This window comes from Lactuca saligna, chromosome 6 (genome assembly GCF_052625555.1).
Source record: "Lactuca saligna cultivar CGN05327 chromosome 6, ASM5262555v1, whole genome shotgun sequence".
Taxonomy (NCBI): Eukaryota; Viridiplantae; Streptophyta; class Magnoliopsida; order Asterales; family Asteraceae; genus Lactuca; species Lactuca saligna.
In genome coordinates this window covers 4,633,696-4,641,100 of record NC_136422.1, presented here as the reverse complement: position 1 = coordinate 4,641,100, position 7,405 = coordinate 4,633,696, and the positions used below count along the sequence as shown (strand labels likewise).

General features: G+C 33.3%; 1 pseudogene; it reads right to left on the bottom strand.

The window, feature by feature from the left end:
• Positions 1-5,417: 5,417 nt before the first annotated feature.
• LOC145002264 (transcription initiation factor TFIID subunit 11b-like) lies at positions 5,418-6,889 on the bottom strand (annotated as a pseudogene).
• Between the last annotated feature and the right edge of the window lie 516 nt (positions 6,890-7,405).

The following is a 7,405-nucleotide window of genomic DNA, read 5'->3' as shown; positions in this document are numbered from 1 at the left end:
TTGTGGTTCATCCGTTATTGGAATACTCGAAATGCTTTTATCTTTAATATAATGATTATCTATTTTGCCATTGTTTGTAATGAGTGATATATATATATATATATATATATATATATATATATATATATATATATATATATATATATATATATATATATATATATATATATATATATATATATATATATATATATATAGAGAGAGAGAGAGAGAGAGAGAGCTTTTTAAATAAGGATGACATCTATGTGTGAAAAAAGTGTTATTCTATAAGAATAAGGTGCATTTGTTTTTTTTGAAACAAAAATTCATAAAATCTGTCAGCCACCTCTGCAACCTTCTGCAGTAGAAGAAGTGGACAAAACGACTACGCGTTATACTAAGAAGCGTGTTTCTTTATTAAAATCTACATGCTGCTACAGATATTAAAAAATTAAAATAAAATGATTTTATAATCCGAAAATTTAATAATGTATGATATTTCGGCAAAAATTTACGATATTTCAATACAAAATAACGATATTTTAACAAAAAATAAAGATTTTTTTAACATCAAATAATGATATTTCATCAACAAATTTATTATTAGTCAATATAAAAAAAAGAAAAAAAAATTAAACAAGAATAAACATAAAAAACGAAAAAAAAAAAATGAAATAAGCTTTTAACAATATATAATCAATATTTTAGCGAGAAAAAAACAGAAGAAGAGGTTGGAAGAGGTAGAAAGATGTCAAAAAAGTGTTGCGCCAAGAAGAACACACGCAGAGGTGTTTTAATTCAAAGACTTCTGAAAAAACAAACAGTTGCCAGATGAAAAATGATTCGCGTGTGCTGCGTCGTGCAGTAATAAGAAGCCTGAATTGGTTTTTTCTAAAAAAAACAAACAATACCTAACTAAACGAATAGATTGTTTAATATTGTGAATATTTTCTACATCACATAACCATTTATCATTATCGTGCATTCTCACTAACAAAAAATGGTAAGGGTAGTATGGACTTTTATGATGGATTTTTATGGTTCTCACTCTATGATAATGTTTTCTAAAGAATATAGTGAATCAAAGATATTATGAATGTAGTGAATTAAAGGTTGTAGAAATCGTTACTCGGTACGTGTTCGGCTGATTACCGAGTAGCGAGTACTCAGGAGTACTCGGGAGTACTTGAAGAGTATTCAGATTCGATAATTAATGTAGAAATATTTTTAGATAACTTATATATGTGAAAATCATAAGTTAAAATGTTAAGTTGATTCAAATATATAATAAAATTAGATACATGTGAATACACAAACTGAAAACACATAATGGTCTCGCTTCATTTATAATTACTGGAAATTTAAGATATATATATGTAGTAATAATTATATGTGTGTGTTAAATAATAAATCGTTAAGTGTATTATACATATTAATCAACGAGTTGACTGGATTTTACAACACTGCTCAGTTCAATAAGGGGTCGATCAGGGAGTACTCGAGATTTTGTAACTCGCATCGGTAAGTGGCCGAGTAACAAGTATTCGGAAGAGTAATCGATCAACTCGACGAGTTTTACAACACTAAGTGAATCAGAGAAGTAGTGATTGTAATTAATACTACTTATAAATTCTACTTATTTAAATAAACTTCTACAAAATTGATATTAAACTTTTACCAAAATTTGTTGTTAAAAGCCCAATTAAATGGAAAATTATTATTATTATTATTATTATTATTATTATTATTGCTCTCCAAAGGCAAAAAAAAAATTTATATATATTATTATTTCTCTCCCACATAAAAAGTATATTAAATACTTCAAATAACACTTTATACAACTTGAATATAACAAGATTAAAATTACAACATAATTTATAACAAGTTAATCACTTTCTACAAATATGGTGATTATTATACCAAAGAGGAAACCTTAACTTGTTCTCTAATACACTTTTTCTAAACTCTTATACCAGAGCATCTTTACGTACATTAATGTTCTCCCTGAACATTCCGAATTCCTTTTTTTCTTTTCTTTTTACGAATTATTACTCCAACAAATATCATTTACACTATTTGATAACTATGTACCAACAACTTATATTAGCAACATAATACAGACCTAGCAGAGATAAGGGTAAAACATAGCAACAAAAAGGACACATATAGATCGCTAGTTTTCACTATTTAGAAACTTAGTAGCGATTAGTGAGAAACGTCCCATGTCGTTCATTCGCCGGTGCCATGTCGTTTATTCATCACTAGTCTATTACTGGATTTCTTGAAAAACGTTTATCTTTGAAAAGTCTATTCCATCATGGATTGTAATTAATGGACATTTTATGTCGCTAATATTAGTTGTTGGTACTTAGTTTTCTAAGTGTGTAAAGAGTAGTTGGGGTGATTATCCATAATGATGATTGATTTGACACCTCCATCATATTGTGATAAAGCTTTCTAAGATGGACCAAGCTTTTAAGTGTGTTGTAGTGTAAATGGTACTATGCTCGGTTATACTACTAGAAACAAGAGTTTTAGAGATGGACGAATCCGTCGCAAATCCGTCGCTAAAGATCATTTGCGACGGATCAACCACAACTTTACTCCATAGCGAATTAAAGGGTGGCTAATGACTTAGAAAGGGATTTAGCGACGGCTTAGTTTTCTCTTGCGACGACCTTAGCGACAGAATATCCGTTGCAAAATGACACTTAATACTGTTATTTCAGACCTTAGGGACAAAACCTAATAACAATATTCCGTCGCTAATCCCTTGCAAGCATTGATATCTGTTTTTTTAATCCGTCGCTAATTTACATATGATTTTTTTCGTTCCGTCGCTGATCTGTAGCAAATTTGAGATGTGATTTTTTCCCTTTTTGTAGTTAATCCCTTGCAAATATATAATATCATATTTTTTTCGTTCCGGAATTGACTGGGACCTTGTCCCCTGCATCGGACCGAAGTCCGGAACTAACTGCATCGGACCGATATCCGGAGCTGACTGGGACCTTGTCCCCTGCATCGGACCGAAGTCCGGAAACTAACTGAGCATAGCATAGCATAAACACATATCAACTAGCACAACACACATGATCATAGACTCATATACTGCACACTACGTCAGGCCGTAGCCCATAACACCTAACACATAAATACTGTCTGAGCCACGAAGGCATCAAACACACTAACAAATGCATCAGACCGTAATCCGGAAACTACTACTAACTAAACGGGCCGGCATTGTGGCCTTAGACCCGTTTCTACTGGAAGGAAACTCACCTCATAGCCTAGCTGCTGAAAGGACTGCTTTGGAATCTGTCTGCTGCATCTCCGGTTTCACCCCGGCTACAATATCCATGAGCACCATCAATCAAATATTGTTAATAATAATACTGAGGGTAAAATGACTCTCTTACCCCTGATCCAAATCAACCTAACCATCAAAGTCAACATTCAGTTGACCTGACTCGTCAAGTTGGGCCGCCAACTCGTCGATTCCTTACTCTTACTTCCTTGATTCCACTCGCTACTACTCGTCGAGTTTTGGCACAAACTCGACGAGTTCCTCTTTGCTACTAACACTCTGACAATCTGCATCTGACTCGCCGAGTTGTATGAACAACTCGTCGAGTTCTCCTTCATCAGATGACTAATCTAGCTGTGACTCGCCGAGTTGTATGAACAACTCGTCGAGTCTGTTCTTGAAGTATGAAGATGGCCTTGGACTCGTCGAGTCAGGGCATTGACTCGTCGAGTTCTTTCACAAATGAGTCTAACCCTCTAGCTCACCGAGGCCACTTCTCACTCACTGGTTCCACTCGGCGTTACTCAAAAAAGGAAACACAGGGGACTCGCGACTTGACTCGCCGAGTCAGAAGAACGACTCGCCGAGTCGTATGCATGCAAATACTATACACTCGATTCTGCTTGAAACTAATCCATGCCATTAATAGCTCTGGGTTCCTGGGAATTGATGTACACGTAAAGTTTCCAACTTTACGTGTAAATAACATAAAATGGAGGTTTTAAGGTTAAAAGCACACTATAATAGTAGATCTAGAGCTTTCATGCAAAATGGATCCATAAAGGTGCTAGATCTAAGCTCTTGGAAATCAAATCTGGCTAGATCTAAAGGTTAAACAACTCCATGAATCCTCTATGCTACTACTAAGCTAAGAAATGGTTTAAGAATGGCTTCACAAAGGAGATTTAAGCATAGAAATAGAAAAGGGCCAAGATATACCTTACTTTCTTCTAAAATTCCTCAAAGATCTAGGATCTCCTTCTTCTCCTCTTGATCTACCTTTCTTTATCTCTCAAAATCTTCAAAGAATACACCAAAATCACACAAAATACAAAAAGGGCTCTAGGGTTTCGAGAATGAAGCTCTGAGGGGTGATGGGAGCTGACTTGATGCCCTCAAAAGTTGTTTATATAGGATGCAAACCCTTGAAATTAAGGTTTCATCCAGACTGGCGGACTCGTCGAGTCCGGAATATGGACTAGCCGAGTCGCCAACTTAAACGTGCTCGAAATCGCGACCCTACTCGACGAGTCCAACTACTGACTCGTCGAGTTCCCCTAAAAACTTGAAGAAATATAACAATAAATAACAATATAAATATCATACCAGAATTGGGGTGTTACAAATTTCGACTTGGTTGTTTGATGTCTTCTTGTTTTTTGCTAGATTCAGGGTCTTTGATGGAAGCAATGCTTTTCTTTTGATGAAAAGGAGATTAGTGTCTACTCATTTGAAACCAAATGTAGGACTAGAATGGAATTAAATTTCAATTCCAACTAAAAAGCAAATGATAATAAACATCAAATTGGTCTTGACATGGGCCTTTCTCTGATTTCATGCAACTGCCTTTATCACCACAAATGCAGTTGACATTAACTAAAATTTTAAGTTACAAATACACCCAACATGTGGTCAGACGGAATGGAATGGACAAACGAAGGGAATAAAAAAGGTAACATAATGAATCTTTAAAGTACTCACTTGTCCTAGTTGGCAGCAGATATATTGAACCTTGGACAATGTCTAAACACATAAAAAAGATAAAATAATCAATAAAAAAATATTTTCCCATAATTTGAAGATGGAGTTACAACATTGAAGAGCAGTCAAACCTTGGTCAATACATAGAGAATTCACTATATATATATATATATATATATATATATATATATATATATATATATATATATATATATATATATATATATATATGAGGTAAATGGTTTAAAAAAAATATAAATGATAAAGGGGAAAGAAAGGAAGAAAGTTACCTTATGTCTATTCAAGGAACTTTAAGAACTTTCTTGTTGACGCCTCTTCTACTGCATGGAATCAATTATAAGATCGGGCATAAAAAATTAACTACAATCTATTGGATTAGAAATTAAACTTACATGTCCCTAACAGCTGATCAAAGGTCTTTTCCATTCTTCCCCAGAGGATGCACACGTTCATCGGCTGAAACAGGTTTAGGATAAATTAAGAGACTACTTATCAAAATTATTCATGGAAATTAAAAAAGAAATAATGGTTAACCGGATGACCTCGGATCTGAAAAGTAAGAGGTCTAGCATTGTTCATTGACGGTTGACTTGCCACCCTAGATATAATTGACAAAATTTTATATGTGAAAATTGCAAGAAATGGCAACATACTTTACTCTTATTATGATTGTTATTTTCTTTTTAATTTTTATGATTATAAAGAAATGAAATAAAAAACTTGTTTTTAGTTTCAGTACTCATAGCCATAAAAGCTTCTTCCACATTGGTGGAACTTTTAGCACTTGTTTCAAGGAATGGAATCCCAATCTCATCAGCAAATGCCTACACAATTAACTCTTTTTAGTATTTTTCATTCACTTAAACAATTTAAAAATAATTAACATTATTTATTACCACAACTTTCACATTTGTTGATGTTTAGCCTCAATTTCAACATCTTTAATATCTATCTCCCCACATACTTCCTGTGTTGATACACAACCTACATTTAAAACATGAATATAAGATGTTAGATAGATTTTGTGACACAACCTTATTGGCCATGTCTCCTTTCTCTCTATGATCACTACCCTCGTTGCAAATATCACAATTCATTTTTTATTTACAATCATTAACAATGGCAAGGGCAATCATGTCATTTGCATAAAAGATTTTAACTTTTGTCAAATTGACATCAGTCTCAATCCTTGTCAAATACATGTCAAACATAGTATACAGTGTACCTGTCTCAACAAGTTCACCAACAAAAATCTTTGCTATCTCGGATACGACAATATTCATTGGCATTGAAATCTTGGCACTTCCAGTAATGTTGGCTAATAACTACATAAAGAAGGATTATTAGGCTTCATGTGTTCATACTCATTTTTTAATCAGAGAGAAAAAGAGAAATACCCTTTTCATTTTTAATTTCTGAAATCCAGATCTTCTATTCATACCTACTAATTTGTTCCTCAGTGAACTGTGATAATATTGACCTGGAGCATGTATATAAAAACTTATATTATTATTTCTGATGTTAAAAGTGACTTTGAAGGACATATATGTAAACTTACTGCATTTTGGACATTTTTTCGGGGTCTCCTGTAGATGGGAATTTTCCAAGTTCAACATCCATGTTTTCCTCTTCTTACTCATCGTCATCTTCTTTGTTCTTTTGATTGGTTGGGATGGCTGCTGAAGTTGAGGTCAACCTGACTCTTGATTTTGGTTTGTTTAAAGGATGAATATTGTTTTCCAAATCATCTCTTTGGGAGTTGATATTTGGTTTTGATGATAGAGTTTGAGCCACAATCTCATCATGAGTGTCAGGGGAATCAACCAGGGATTCATCTAATTCCTCAAATGCTACTTCAAAAGGATCTTTTGGTTGCTTCATGAAACCTTGTAGAAGAACTGTTACAAATGGTATCCTTCAAGATTTAGCGACTGAGTTGCTTTTGTAACCATTGAATGACACTATGCTTGAGAAAACAAATGAAATTTGAAAAATCTTGAATAAAGAGGTGTTTTATGTGTTTAAATTTAGCATTAAAACAACAATGTAAGGCAAAATTTAGGCAAAAACATTTTGTTTTTGCAATCAGAGATGTGTTTGTGATACTAACAGTCAAGATTCGTAGCTTCAAAATCATTTTAGTTAGATTTAAGTAATGTGAAAGTACAAACCAAATATATAACCGAGAACTCCTTGCTTTTGTTCCTTATCGACAATGATGAAACCTACAATGGCGATTGATAAATTTTCCACCGGGTCTCTTTATCCTCACTCGCGACCCAAAATCCAAAAACCTAAAATATGCATTGACAATTAAGCGTGATCAAACTATGTATAAAAGAACATATGCATGTAAAAAGAATTTTTATTCATCACCATGATAATCAAGAAAAAAAA